Source organism: Ornithorhynchus anatinus, chromosome 6 (genome assembly GCF_004115215.2).
Source record: "Ornithorhynchus anatinus isolate Pmale09 chromosome 6, mOrnAna1.pri.v4, whole genome shotgun sequence".
Taxonomy (NCBI): domain Eukaryota; kingdom Metazoa; phylum Chordata; class Mammalia; order Monotremata; family Ornithorhynchidae; genus Ornithorhynchus; species Ornithorhynchus anatinus.
In genome coordinates, this window is record NC_041733.1 from 43,652,069 (window position 1) to 43,667,798 (window position 15,730).

General features: G+C 50.6%; 1 protein-coding gene across 3 annotated transcripts in view; it reads left to right on the forward strand.

Annotated features, from left to right (window-relative positions):
- The first annotated feature begins 8,874 nt into the window (after positions 1-8,874).
- RLIM (ring finger protein, LIM domain interacting) overlaps positions 8,875-15,730 on the forward strand; it is a 29,362-nt gene continuing 22,506 nt past the window's right edge. The window contains exons 1-2 of one of the 3 annotated variants that reach the window (XM_039912382.1): positions 8,875-9,040; positions 10,556-10,721. The gene's annotated coding sequence lies outside the window, so the exon portion shown is untranslated. The remainder of the gene's footprint in view (positions 9,041-10,555; positions 10,722-15,730) is intronic. The other 2 variants (XM_039912381.1, XM_029067350.2) reach the window with 2 other exon arrangements.

Consider the following 15,730-nt stretch of genomic DNA (forward strand, 5'->3'; position numbering starts at 1 on the left):
CTCAATCTCGTCCATCTCCCCGCTGGCCTCTCACCCACGTCCTGCCTCTGGTGTGGAACGCCCTCCCTCCTCATATCCTCCAGACAATTACTCTCCCCTCCTTCAAAGCCTTATTGAAGGCACGTCTCCTCCATGAGGCCTTCCCTGAATAAGCCCTCTTTTCCTTTTCTTAGAAGTGTTAGTCATGCAGTTGCCAGGGTATGCCAGCCGACGCGATAGATGGCAGAGCAGAGGACAGAAGGGGGAATTCCCGAGTCGATCCAGGCGATCTTCCATTTCCCCCATGGGTGCGAGTGGGCGGGGACTTGTGGAATCCCAGCCGACTCAGGACGGCCCCCACCGTGGGCTGGCGGCGGCCTCAGTCAGTCAATCATATTGTGCTTACTATGTGCAGAGCACTGTGTTAAGTGTTTGGGAGAGTACCATAGCATGGAGTCGGTAGACACACTGACCACAACGAGCTTACAGGCTAGAGACTTGGCCCTTAGAAGCCACCAACTGTCGACAGGCAGAAGGAACCCCTCTGCCCCCCGGCTGGCAATTCGCCAAACCTAATAATAATAATAACTGTGGTATTTCTTAAGTGCTTATTATATGCCAGGCACTGGACTAAGCCCTGAGGTAGATACGAGATAATCGGTTTGGACACAGTCCCTATCCCATGTAGGGCTCAGAGTCTCAATCCCCATTTTACCGATGAGGAAACCGAGGCATAGGAGAGTGAAGTGACTTGCCCAAGGTCACCCGGCAGACAAGAGGCAGGGTCAGGATTAGAACCCACGACCTTCTGACTCCCAGGCCCATGCTCTATCCACTACGTCTCAAAACAAGGTAACATCGATAGACCCTTAGGTTCAAGACCGTCAGGGCCGAGCTGAGCATGTGTTAGACCCTGAGCTAGGCTTGGGGAGAAGGGGAATAAAGAGTTGGTCCACGAAGATACCTCCCCTCAATCCAGCCCAGCACACAGTCTGCTCTGGTCCTGCAGATTCTCTCCACGCCTGATTGTTCTCCTCCTTCCCCGCTCCGGAAAATTTGCCCTAAAAGGCCCCAAACTGAGATTCTGCTCCCAATGGAAAACCAGGCTCACTCGATTTATTCAAGTTTTCATTACAAGCCCGGGCCCTCAGTGGGGAAAGAACGGGAGCCCGGCCTGGATCCCCACCTCAACTGCTCCAGGGCTCTCTGAACCTCTTGCCTTGGAAAACCTTACCGAGAAAGGGACCAGGTTTGGGGGAGGAAGCTAAGAGAGATGGTACAAGGCTTATAATAATGATAATAATAATAATTGTATTTGTGAACAAATTACTAGAGAGGCAGCATGGTTTAGAGGGTTGAGCATGGGCTTGGGAGTCAGAAGGTCATGGGTTCTAATGCCACATATCTGCTGTGTGACCTTGGGCAAATCGCTTCACTTCTCTGGGCCTCCGTTACCTCGTCTGTAAAATGGAGATTGAGACTGCGAGCCCCACGTGGGACAGGGACTGTGTCCAACTCCATTTGCCTGTATCCTCCCCAGTGCTTAGTTCAGTGCTTGGCACATAGTAAGTGCTTAGTAGATACCATTATCATTATTATTACTGGAGAAGCAATGTGGCCTAGTGGAAAGAGGAGTCAGAGGACCTGGGTTCTGATCCCAGCCCTGCCACTTGCCTCCTGGGTGACCTTCGGCAAGTCACTTCGCTTCTCTGTGCTTCAGTTCCCTCATCTGCAAAAGAGGGAATCAATACCTTGTTTGTCCTCCTACTTCAACTGTGAGCCCCACGTGGGACCTGATGGACAAAACATGGACAAAACATATCTACAAATAGTGAAGCTGGGGCCAAGAACAAGGTTCTGAATGAGTTTTGACCCTTTTCCCCTTGTAAATAATACCTTTTCAGCCAGCTCTCCACCGCAGCAGCTGTTGACCTATATGAATTCCCAATTTTAGACAATGGGATTTTCACAGCTGCCCCTCGCCACTGGCTTCTTCATCCCCTTCCAGGCATCTCCCGAAGAAGCCTCCCAAATCTACCCCCTTCTCCTGATGGCTTGGAGAGGCGGGAGCCTCTGTGAAAATAGCACAGTTAACACAAACTAATGCAAATATCACTATTATTAGAATCACTGTTATTATTAATAAAGGCCCCACATGCCCTCTCTCCCTTTTCACCTCCTATCCCACAGCCACTGCAGTAGAGCTGGAATAAATAGGTAGGAACAATTTATCTTTAAAATGTCTTTTCCATCCTGGAACCTCGTTGAAGCGGGATCAGCCTAGGTTTTTTGTTTATGGTATTTTTTAATAATAATGATAATAATAATGTTGGTATTTGTTAAGCGCTTACTATGTGTAGAGCACTGTTCTAAGCGCTGGGGTAGACAAAGGGGAATCAGGTTGTCCCACGTGGGGCTCACAGTCATTCATTCATTCAATAGTATTTATTGAGCGCTTACTGTGTGCAGAGCACTGTACTAAGCGCTTGGAATGAACAAGTCGGCAACAGATAGAGACAGTCCCTGCCGTTTGACAGGCTTACAGTCTAATCGGGGGAGACAGACAGACGAGAACAATAGCAATAAATAGAGTCGAGGGGAAGAACATCTCGTAAAAACAATGGCAACTAAATAGAACCACAGTCTTAATCCCCATTTTACAGATGAGGTAACTGAGGCACAGAGAAGTTAAGTGACTTGCCCACAGCCACACAGCTGACAAGTGGCAGAGCCGGAATTCGAACCCATGACCTCTGACTCCAAAACGCGTGCTCTTTCCACTGAGCCACGCTATGTGCCAGGCACGGCACTGACCGCTGAGGTGGATTCAAGCTAATCAAGTTAGACCCACTACCTTTCCCACATGGGGTTCACAGTTTTAATCCCCATTTTACAGATGAGGGAACTGAGACACAGAGAAATGAGGTGACTTGCCCGAGGTCACATGGCAGACAAGTGGCGGGGCAGGATTAGAACCCAGGTCCTTCTGACTCCCAGGCCCATGCTCTATCCACTAGCCCACGTTGCCTCTCACTGCATTTATTCGATCCCCGAAAAATCTAACTTGGTTTCAGCCACCTAAGATTGAAATGATTCTCTTTCGTGCTATTTGTGTCATGACAATCTAGCAATAATAAAATAATAATAATGATAATAATGCTTACTCTGTGCCAAGCACTAAACAGTGGGGAGGAACCAAATAATTAGGTCGGAGAGATTCCCTGGACTACACAGAGCTCTCAGTCTAAACAGGAGTGAGAACAGATAGCAATAATAATATTGGTATTTGTTAAGCGCTTACTATGTGCAGAGCACTGTTCTAAGCGCTGGCGGAGATACAGGGTCATCAGGTTGTCCCACGTGAGGCTCACAGTTAACCCCCATTTTACAGATGAGGTAACTGAGGCACAGAGAAGTGAAGTGACTTGCCCACAGTCACACAGCTGTCAAGTGGCAGAGCCACGCTGCTCCTTAATACACAGAGGAATCCACTGAGACCCTTCCTCTGCTCCCCCTCCCCAACCCCCCCCAACTCCCTCCCTCTGCTCTACCCCCCTCCCGCCCCACTGCACTCGTGTATATATGTCCATATTTATTTATTTTTAATTAATGATGTGTATATATCTACAATTTATTTATATCGATGCTATTGATGCCTGTCTACTTGCTTTGTCTCCCCTCATCTAGACTGTGAGCCCGTTGTTGGGCGAGGATTGTCTCTATTTGTTGCCAGATTGTACTTTCCAAGCGCTTAGTACAGTGCCCCGCACGTAGTAAGCGCTCAACAAATACGACTGAATGAATGAAAAATGACTTACCTAAGGTGACACAGCAGGGAATTTGCAGAGCTGGGATTAGAACTGGGGTCTGGGCTCTTTCCACTAGGCCATGCTGCTTCCAGGCACACCCACAGAAGTAGAGAAGCAGCGTGGCTCAGTGGAAAGAGCACGGGCTTAGGACTCAGAGGTCATGGGTTCTAATCCCCGCTCCACCTCCTGTCAGCTGTGTGACTTTGGGCAAGTCACTTAACTTCTCTGTACCTCAGTTCCCTCATCTGCAAAATGGGGATTAAGAATGTGAACCCCATATGGGAAAAGTACTGTGTCCAACTTGATTAACTTGAATCCACCCCAGTACCGTGTCTGGCACATAGGCAGCACTTAAAAGATAGCATAAACAAAAAAACGAGGCTGATCCCACTTCAACGAGGTTCCAGGATGGAAAGGACATTTTAAAGATAAATTGTTCCTATCTATTTATTCCAGCTCTACTGCAGTGGCTGTGGGATAGGAGGTGAGAAGGGAGAGAGGGCATGTGGGGCCTTTATTAATAATAACAGTGATACTAATAATAGTGATATTTGCATTAGTTTGTGTTGATTGTGTTATTTTCACAGAGGTTCCTGTGGGACAACCTGATCAGCTTGTATCCCCCCAGTGCTTAGAACAGTGCTTTGCACATAGTAAGCGCTTGACAAATACCAACATTATTATTATTATTATTAAGTGGGAAGGTGGCAGGTTCTAAAGGAACCAAAGAAAACACTTCTTCATCCAGTGGGTAGTAAGGATATGGAATTCATTTTCACAGGACGTTGTGCAGTCAGGCATATTAGTAGGATCAAAAGAGAGTGTGAATTCTTGGACAAGACTAATTCTGTTGTAGTGTAATAATAATAATTGCAATAACATCAGTAGTAATAACTGTGTTATTTGTTAGGCACTTACTATGTGCCAGGTGCTATACTAAGCGATGGGGTGGATATAAGCAAATCAGATTGAACACGGTCCCTGTCCCACATAATAATAATAATGTTGGTATTTGTTAAGCGCTTACTATGTGCAGAGCACTGTTCTAAGCGCTGGGGTAGATACAGGATAATCAGGGTGTCCCACGTGAGGCTCACAGTTAATCCCATTTTACAGATGAGGGAACTGAGGCACAGAGAAGTGAAGTGACTTGCATACAGTCACACAGCTGACAAGCGGCAGAGCTGGGATTGGAACCCGGGTCCTTCTAGAATCCCAGGCCTGTGCTGTATCCACTAGACTATGCTACTTCTCTGTAATAATAATAATAATTGTGGTATTTGTTAAGTGCTTACTATGGGCCAAGCACTATACCAAATGCCGGGGTAGATACGAGGTAGGCAGGTTGTCCCCCTTGGGGCTCACAGTCTTCATCCCCATTTTACAGATGAAGGAACTGAGGCTCAGAGAAGCCAAGTGACTTGCCCAAAGTCACACAGCTGACAAGTGGCGGAGCTGCGATTAGAACCCACGACCTCTGACTCCCTAGCCCGGACTCTTTCCACTAAGCCATGCTGTACTCTCCTAAGTGCTTAGTACAGTGCTCTGCCCATAGTAAACGCTCAATAAATACCACTGATTGATCGATTAATATATATGTGCCGAGCTCTGTGATAAGCTTTGGGGCAGATGCAAAATAATCAGGTTGGACACAGTCTCTCCTACATATGGCTCACGGTCCAGTGGAGGAGAAGAAGTATTTAATCTGCATTTTACAATTGAGGAAACTGAGCCCCACAGCACTTACCAACTCTCTTGTATTATATTTTTCCAAGCCTTTACTACATACACGGTATAACTTCAATAAAAGCCACTGGTGAGACAGTCGGATACTTCACAAAAGGAACAGTTGGGTGGAGGAGCCTGGGTGTCAAAAGGTCATGGGTTCTAATCCTGGCCCTGCCATGTGTCTGCTGTGTGACCTTGGACAAGTCACTTCACTTCTCTGTGCCTCACTTCCTTCATCTGTAAAATGGGGATGAGGACTGTGAGCCCTGATGACCCTGTATCTCCCCCAGCGCTTAGAACAGTGCACTGCACACATAGTAAGCACTTAACAAATACCAACATTATTATTATTATTCTTTGGGCCTCAATTCCCTCTTCTGTAAAATGGAGATTAAGACTGCGAGCCCTGTGAGGGACAGGGACTGCGTCCATCCAAGTGGATAGAGCACGGGCCTGGGAGTCAGAAGGTCATGGGTTCTAATACCGGCCCCACCATTTGTCTGCTGTGTGACCTTGGGCACATCACTTCACTTCTCTGGGCCTCAGCTCCCTCATCTGTAAAATGGGGAGTGAGACTGTGAGCCCCACATGGGACAGGGATTGTGTACAATGCAATTTGCTTGTAACCATCCCAGCGCTTAGTACAGTTCCTGGCACATAGTAAGTGCTTAACAAATACAAGATAATCATAATAATGATAATAGTATCTTCCCCAGCACTTGGAACAGTGTCCGGCGCATAGTAAGGGCTAAACAAATACCCTTGTTATTAGTATTTCCTGGAGACTGTGAGCTTGCTGTGGGCAGGGATTGTCACTGTTTATTGTTGTATTGTACTTTCCCAAGTGCTTAGTACAGTGTTCTGCACACAGCGCTTGATATGTACGATTGAATGATTATAATAATAATAATAATAATAATGGTATTTGTTAAGCGCTTACTAGGTGCCATGCACTGTTCTAAGCACTGGGGTAGATACAAGGAAATCAGATTGCCCCCAGTGGGGCTCACAGTCTTCATCCCCATTTTCCAGATGAGGCCACTGAGGCCCAGAGAAGTAAAGTGGCTTGCCCAAGGTCACACAGCAGACAAGTGGTGGAGTCGGAATTAGAACCCACGACCTCGGACTCTCAAGCCCTTGCTTTTTCCATTAAGCCACACTGCTTCATCATTATTTTTATTATTATTATCTTGGGGGCTGAGTTTAGGAGCTCTTCCTTTCATGTCTGGGCTGAAGACGAAGGAGTTGGACATTCCGAGCGCTTAGTATAGTGCTCTGCACATAGTAAGCACTCAATAAATGTGACTGACTGAGTGACTGACTGAATGAATGAATGAATGAATGAACCCACAGCTTCGGCCTCCCAAGCCCTTGCTTTTTCCATTAAGCCACGCTGCTTCATTCTTATTTTTATTATTATTATTCTGAGGGCAGAGCTCAGGATCTCTTCCTTTCATGTCTGGGCTGAAGATGAAGGAGTTGGACATTCCAAGCGCTTAGTACAGTGCACTGCACATCTGATTCCCAAGCCCTTGCTTTTTCCACTAAGCCACGCTGCTTCATTCTTATTTTTATTATTATTTTTCCGGGGGCTGAGCTTAGGATCTCTTCCTTTCATGTCTGGGCTGAAGATGGAGTTGGACATTCCAAGCGCTTAGTAGAGTGCTCTGCACATAGTAAGTGCTCAATAAATACGATTGATTGAATGAATGAATGAATGAATGAAACGACGACCTCTGACTCCCAAACCCTTGCTTTTTCCATTAAGCCGGGCTGTTTCATTCTTATTTTTATTATTGTTATTCCGGGGGCAGAGCTTAGGATCTCTTCCTTTCATGTCTGGGCTGCAGACGAAGGAGTTGGACATTCCAAGCGCTTAGTACAGTGCACTGCACATCTGACTCCCAAGCCCTTGCTTTGTCCGTTAAGCCACACTGCTTCATTCTTATTTTTATTATTATTATTCTGTGGGCTGAGTTTAGGATCTCTTCCTTTCACGTCTGGGCTGCAGACGAAGGAGTTGGACATTCCAAGCGCTTAGTACAGTGCTCTGCACATAGTAAGCGCTCGATAAATACGATTGAATGAATGAATGAACCGACGACCTCTGACTCCCAAGCCCTTGCTTTTTCCATTAAGCTGCGCTGTTTCATTCTTATTTTTATTATTGTTATTCCGAGGCCTGAGCTTAGGACCTCTTCCTTTCACATCTGGGCTGCAGACGAAGGAGTTGGACATTCCAAGCGCTTAGTACAGCTCTCTGCACAGAGTAGGCGCTCGATAAACACGACTGAATGAATGGACGTATATTTTTCCAAGCCCTTCCTCCAGAGAGGGTATAACTTTAATACAAGCCACTGACTGAGAGAGTCAGGTACTTGATAAATAATAATAATGTTGGTATCTGTTAAGCGCTTACTCTGTGCAGACCACTGTTCTAAGCGCTGGGGTAGACACAGGGGAATCAGGTTGTCCCACGTGGGGCTCACAGTCTTCATCCCCATTTTACAGATGAGGGAACTGAGGCACAGAGAAGTCAAGTGACTTGCTGCGACTGAATGGAAGGATGTATTCTATTTTTCCAGGCCCTTCCTCCAGTGAGGGTATAACTTTAATAAAAGTCAGAGAGTCAGGTACTTGATAAATGCGACCGAATGAAAGGATGCATTACATTTTTCCAGGCCCTTCCTCCAGAGAGGGTATAACTTGAATCAAAGTCACTGAGAGGGTCAGGTACTTGAGAAATGCGACTGAATGAAAGGATGTATTACATTTTTCCAGGCCCTTCCTCCAGAGAGGGTATAACTTGAATCAAAGTCACTGAGAGAGTCAGGTACTTGAGAAATGCGACTGAATGAAAGGATGTATTACATTTTTCCAAGCCCTTCCTTCAGAGAGGGTATAACTTTAATAAAAGACAGTGTCTGGTAGAGTCGGGCACTCGATAAATGCGAGGGAATGGAGGTGGCGGGGCAGGCCTGACATCAAGGGCCTGAGGCCACCTCGGGGTTGCAGGTGGGGAGGACGGGTTGGCGTGTGGGGGGGGGTAGCGGAGGCCGGGGAAGGGCGGTTGGAGCTGGAGGGATGTCCCCCGCCTCGGAGTGAGGACGAGGGACGTGTCCGGCGGGGTCCGGCTGGTCCCGGGGCCCCACCGACCGGCTCCAACGGGACTTCCCGTCCCCGCTCAAAATGGCGGCCGGCCCCGTCACGTGGGGGGAGCGGCGTCCCCCCGCCCGGCGCGCGCGCCAGGGCCCGCCCCCTCGGCGCGAGGCGGCTCCCGATTGGCCGAGGCGTCCGGGGGCGCGCGCCGGGCGGGGGGGGGGGGGCCGGCCCCGTCGTCACTTCCTGTCTGCGGGGGCCGCCGTTTCCGGCCGGTCCTTGGTAACAATGGGGAAGGAAATGGCCGCCTGAGCGACGTCTCGGGGCAGCAGCGGCCGGGCCGGAACCAGACAGTCACCCGCGGCGAGCGGCCAGCAGGACACGACGACGAGGAGGGAGTCCCGTCCGGGCAGCGGCGGCGCCCAGTGAGTGTGGCGGGGCCCCGGCCGGGGGGTGCGGGGGGAGGGGAGACACGGGTCGGACGACGACGACGACGACGACCGCGGCCCGTCGCCTCGGCCTCCCCTCAAAATGGCCCGCTCGCCCCGGGCCCTGCCATTTTCCCTCCCCCCGCCCCCCTCGGGGCCGCTGCTCCGGGGCCTCCGCGCCCCCGGCTCGGCGGCGGCCGGACAATGGGTTTGAGGTGGCGGGGCCCTCTCCCCAGCGCTTAGGACAGGGCTCCGCGCCCCGTTAGCGCCCGGGAAAGAACGATGAAGACTCATCACGCTCCCCCAGGCGCCTCGCACCCCCCCAGCGCCCAGTAAAGCCATTGATGATAAAAATAACCAGGGGTCGGGCCTTCCAGCCCCGGGGTTCGTCAGGGGTGGGGATTGTCCTCAGCGCTTAGGACAGGGCTCCGCGCGCAGGACGCGCCTCGTAAAGACGATCGAGAATCGTCGCATTCTCCCTGACGCTTTGCACGGCGTAAGCGCCCAATAAATCGATTAATGAGAAGAAGAAGAATCAAGGCCTGGCCCCAGAGGACATGGGGCCCTCCAGCCCGGGCGCCCGTTGGGGGTGGGGATTGTCCTCTCCCCAGCGCTTAGGACAGCGCTCCGTCAATACGATCAAGAATCGTCACACTCTCCCAAGCGCTCTGCCCGTCCTAAGCGCCCAATAGATCGATTAGCAATAGGAATAATAACGGCCCGGCCCCAGAGGCCTTCTAGCCCGGGGGCCCGTTGGGGGCGGGGATTGTCCTCCCCCCCCCCCCCCCCAGCGCTTAGGACAGTGCTCCGCGCGCAGGAAAATCTTGGTAAACACACGATCGGACGGATGGTGATTAGTATTAATCGTATCGAGGGGGCGCTTACAGCGCTGGCCTAAGCGCTGGGGAGAGGACAGGGTAAGAGCAAACGCCTTCCCTGCCCACACACAGCGAGGTCACGGGCTAGAGGAATGAATGGATATCTTCCCACCCCCTTCGGCGGGGGTGGAGGCCATTACGCACCCCCCCCCAAATGGCCCTGGAGTCCTCCCCATCCCCCCCCCCCCCCCCCCAAGGTCCGGAGCCCGGCCGGAGCCGGTCGGATGGGTCTAAAAGGGCCCCTTCCTTCCCTGCCCTTCTGCTGATTAATTTCAAGATGGAGGAGAGAGCCACATTCCTTCCCCCGCTCAGATGCACCGTCGCCGATTCCACAGGTCGGACCCATGGAGCCCCTTGCAGGCCGCCCAGCTGGCCGTCGCCCACCTCGCAGGGGGCCCGGCCTTTGGGGTGGCCCTGCTCGCCAAGTGGCAACCGAGGGCAGGTGCGCGGGCATCCCCGGGGGCCGGGGAGAGAAGTCAGTCCGACCAATCGGTTCCCCCTCCCCACCCCTGCCCAGGCCGGAGCGATGGAGGAGACGCGGTTCACCCCCCAGCAGCCCGACGAGGACCACTCCGACCTGTGACTATTTTCGGACCGGGCAAGCTCGTTTTGCGCCTCCCTTTCATCCTCCCAGGCAACCCGGTGGACCCTCCGTCCCGTCCGACGACCCGGCGAGGCTTGTAGAAAAGAGCCCCGGGTGGTCCCGAAGAAGGAACGAGGCGCCTCCGAGTTGTCCGGGCAGATGATCCTGACCTAGGTGTTCTTGGCGGCGACTTCGGAGTGGGGGTAGGACCTTCTAGGTAAACCGGTGGTTTGGGCGGGCACTCTCTAGACAGACCACCGGACGGAGCTGGGAGAATTCAGGGTTGGCCTGTAGGTTCTCTCATTTTGGACGCGCCGAACGCTACGTGGGTTTCCTTCCAGCCTCTTCCCCCTTCTCAAGCACCCTAGATGCTACCTTTTCTTCCGGTGGGACGAATGGTAGGTTTGTGCTCAACTCTCCCGGGTGTCGATCGGGGCTTCGTCTCGGGACCGCGCTTCTAAAGAGCACTTTGAAAAGGAAGAAACGCTCTCCCTTCCATTTCAGAAAAGGAAGTTGCCTTTGTGGTGGTGGTGGTTTTTTAAGTATTGGAGTTAGAAATGAGAAAAAAGGAAGCCAGTTTGTTTTGTGCTTTAGGCATGAAATCGTCTTTATAAAACGATGACACACAAATCAGTTTTCCGCTCATTTTTCGGGCCCGGGAGCGCATGTGGGTAAAACTACTTTCCGTCGAGATTGTCAGAGATGTCATTCCTCGACTATATTTGTCATTCCCACTCGGTATCTAAGTGGGACATGCCAAAAGCCACTTTCAAATAATACAATACCCTTGAACGTTCCCCTGGTTGTGAATAGCGAAGCTTTAAAACTTGGCGTATTTTTATCAGGAATTCAAGGGGTGTTGCTCGGGGATGAGTCAAGTACCGCCATTACTTGTTTTCAACATTGCTCATTCCTTTCAGAATTCACATGGAATACGAAAGAGCGTAAGTCTTGGCTCCATTGTTCTGGATGAGGTTGAGCCGGTGTTTTGAATGAAGTATGTTGTGGGGGAGAATTTAGAACTCTTCCTGCCTCCAGATTTAGAATGGTCCTGTGGTGAGGTATTGGCCGTCTCGGAGAAGGAAGCCTTATTTTTTACTTAAACTCTCGGTGGCGGTCTCGCCCCAGGCGGTTTTTCTCTAGGTGTGACCCGTATCAGGCAGGCGGTCGTATTTATTGATCGCTTACTGTGTTCAGAGCGCTAACTGTGGCATTTGTTCAGCACTTACTACGTGCCAGGCACTGTTCTAAGCACTTAGGGTGGATGCAAGCAAATCGGGTAGGACCCAGCACTGTACAGAGAGTACAGAACAACAATATAACAGAAACATTCCCTGCCCTGCATAGGGCCTGAGGCATTAACCAGGTCTTCGTTTTCATTAAAATTCTCCGTGTGCCGATCAGCTCTGTCCTACAAGTGTCACTTCTTCGGAAGTCGAACGGCCTTCTGGTTCTTGTGGCCGGATCCGAGGGTGATGTGTCGTATTTGAGGCCGTCCTGCTGCTCGTGTCCCCCCGCGCCGGACCCTTCTCGATCGGTTTTTGTCTGGTGTTTCGTATTTTAACTTGGAGGCGAGTGTTTTGGAAATGGAATTTTCAGGATGTCCAGTTTCACAGTGCGAGCCCCATCTTGATGAGTTTCCATTTCCAGGCCTGGATGCTTCTACTCGGTCACACCAGATAGTGGCTTCCTGGGTGAAGTATATTAAATGTTGATAAACTGATCCATAAGAGGAGCAGATTGTGTTTTTAGCTTATATTTACTCTGGCCTCTCCTTCCTAACAGATGCTATAGGCCCAAGTGGTGGAATTTGGTTAGTTAACCTCTGGAGATTTGCTTTTTTTTTCTTTTCTTTTTTAATGGTATTAAGTGCTTACTGTGTACCAGGCACCGTTCTGTGCACCGGGGTAGATACCCACTAATCGGATTAGCGCCCATGTCCCCCATCAATCAAGCTGGGGTGTTCTTTGAGCGCTTACGAGGTGCCGAGCACTGTACTGAGCACTTGGGAGAGTACAATACAACAGAATTAGCAGACACGTTCCCTGCCGACACGGGGCTCACAAGTTTATTATCATTTTACAGATTAGGTAACTGAGGCACAGAGGAAGTGAAATGACTTGCCCATGGTGACACAGACAAGTGGTGGAGCCAGGATTAGAACCCAGGTCCTGCTAACTCGCAGGCCTGTACTCTCTCCACCAGGCCACACCGCTTCAAGGTTTCCTTCTTACCCTTTTGCTGCTCATGCTGGGGGTTGGTATTTGAGACAGAACCCTGAATTTCTGCCCAGCTCACAGCAATCCTAACACTTTCTAAATGGGGAATTTTCTCATTGTCTACAACAGATCGGACTCCGCGGTGATCTTCATGGCACATTTTTAGGGACACATGGAGGGCCATGAAAAAAAATCTTTTGACCTTAGCTAAAGTGAAGCTCAGGGAATGGTGTGTTTACTTCCAGAGGAGCAGCATGGCCTAGTGGATAGAGCACAGGCCTGGGAGTCAGAAGGTCATGGGTTCTAATGCCGGCTCCGTCCCTTATCTGCCGTGGAGCTTTGGACAGATCACTTCACTTCTTTGTGCCTCAGTTACCTCATCCGTCAGATGGGGATGGAGATTGCGAGCCCCAGGTGGGACAGGGACTGCGTCCGGCCCAACCTGCTTGCATCCACCCCAGCGCTTAGTACAGTGCCTGGCGCATAGCTCTTAATGAGTACCACCGTCATTATTTTGCTCTTTGTAAGTTGTCCCGTTGTGGAAAACGGACCAACACGACACGGAGCGGTTTCTGCTGTAACCTGTGTTTTCATAACACGATGTGGATGGAAGGATGGGAGGCTTAGAGACCGTTCTGCCCATTTCCCAGCTCTGTTGGGCATAATACGATCCTCAAACAGAGTGGGTGAATCGGAGGAGTAGTTTGTGCACATTCATGTGGAGTTAAGTCAGGTGTGAGGGGGCTACGCTTCCCAGCCTCGGTCTCGGCCTCCATGCGTGGTGCTTTATGTTTCTGCAACTGCGAAGTATTTCATGCCGTCAGATGGAGTGGCGAGAGGATCAGGTCCTCCGCAAGTAGAGGGCGAAACAATAAAGGACTGTGTAACCACAAAAAATGTCCATTTGTGGTCTCCCGCCATCCGCCCCTCAGCCCATTTCATTCTAGATTGAACCAGCGGTGACTGTAATGTGATTCATTTCTCCCTCCCGCTGGGACACAAGGTTCTTCAAAAGCCCAAGCTCCACCTTCGAGTAGAACTGCTTGGGTTTTCCCTCCCCCAAGAGAAGCTAATTGACAGGTGCCAACTTGCGTATTTCGGTTGTATTTTTATAGCATTCTTCATTTCCCTAAAGTGCTCTGACCTTGTCTCATTCTAGGGTGACAGCATCTTTGTGAGGGAGGATGTAGTAGGTATCATTCCCATTTTATAGATGAGGAAACTGGGTCACAGAGAGATGAAGTGATATGCCCGAGGTCGGCCGCCATGCCACTGGTGGAGCCAGGACTGGAATCCAGGCTTCCTGGCTTCCAGACGGCTACTCCTTCCCGAAGACCAAGGTGCCTCCCTCTGACCAAATAAATTCACCCTGTGGAATCCCGTAATAAATCAGCTCGCACCTTGGGTGCCATATTCAGGGCTGAGGGGTGATTTGAAACCAGGTTTCGTAATGAGCTTCCCGTGTGACGTATAAACGCTTTTTCGAGCCCCAGAGCATTTATACCGATCCATCAAATCGATCAGCATTTATCGAGTGCTTACGGTGCACGGAGCACTCCACCGACCCCTTGGGAAAGAATAATATGGTGGAGGGAATCCCTGTTCAAAAGGATCGCGCGGCCGTCAGGGGGGAGACAGCCATTAAAATAAATTACAGAACGGAGAAGTAGAATGATGCAGACACTAGAGCCGAAGTATCAAAATGCTTAAGGGGTCCTCATCCCGAGTGCATAGTTGATGCAGAGGTGAGGGATGATGGGGGAAACGAGAGCTTAGGGAATAATAATAATAATTATGGTATTTAAGTGCTTACAGTGTGCCAGGCACTGTACTAACCGCTGGGGTTAGATACAAGCAAATCAGCTTGGAAACAATCCCTGTCCCACGTGGGGCTCAGGGTCTCAATCCCCATTTTACAGATAAGGTAAGTGAGGCCCAGTGAAGTGATTTGCCCCGGATCACACAGCAGACACACGACAGAGCCGGGATTAGAACCAGTGACCTTCTGAGTCCCAGGCCCGCACTCAGTCCACTAGGCCATGGTACTTCTCTTTGGGAGGAAGGCCTCCTGGGGGAGTTATGATTTTTATTTTTAGGAGGGTTTTGAAGGTGGGGTGTGTGGTAGTCTGTGAGAGCTTCAGTCCGGCGGGAGGAGGTGGGCAAGGGGGCGGCCGAAGATCGGGCCTGGCGATCCATCAGTCCACTCCCGGGGTGAAAAGAAGATAGGTGAAAGAAACGGTTTTAACCCCCACCCACTGGTTGCCCTCGGAGTGGGCCGGCTGGGAAGATCTTGAACTTCTCTGCAAGCGTGGCTTGAATTGCTCTTTTAATGTCTGTCTGTCGACTGTCGGCTCCTTGTGTCTCCCAACTCTGTTACGCTGTACTTTCCCAAACGCTTAGTACAGCGCTCTGCCCCCAGGAAGCAGCGAGGCCTAGTGGAAAGGGCACGGCCCCGGGAGTCAGAGGACCTGGGTTCCGAGCCCGGTCGGCCCAGTTGTCCTCTGGCTGACCTTGGGTGAGTGCCTCTCTGCCCGTAGAGTGGGGAATAAATCCTCTTCCCTCCGATTTAGATTGTAAGCCCCAGACCGACCAGCACGTACCCGATTCTAGTGCTTCCTAGAGCCCCTGGCAGCACTGAGCAAGCACCATTAAAAACAAATACAGTCGATACTTTCATATCTTCAAAACATGTATTTTAAATTATATGGTACAAATTATTCATATTAATGACCGTCTCCCCCTCTAGACTGTAAGCTCATTGTGGGCAGGGAACATGTCTGCTAATCCTGCTGTATTGTACTCTCCCGAGCTCTTAGTACAGTGCTGTGGCCCGAGGAAGAGCTCAATAAATACGACTGATGAATTTGGCGCAGATGAGATCAAGGTTCAGATCAAGGTAGAAGCAGCGTGGCTTAGTGGAAAGATCACGGGCTTGGGAGTCAGAGGTCGTGGGTTCTAATTCCGGCTCCACCACTTATCCACTGTGTGACTTTGGACAAGTCACTTC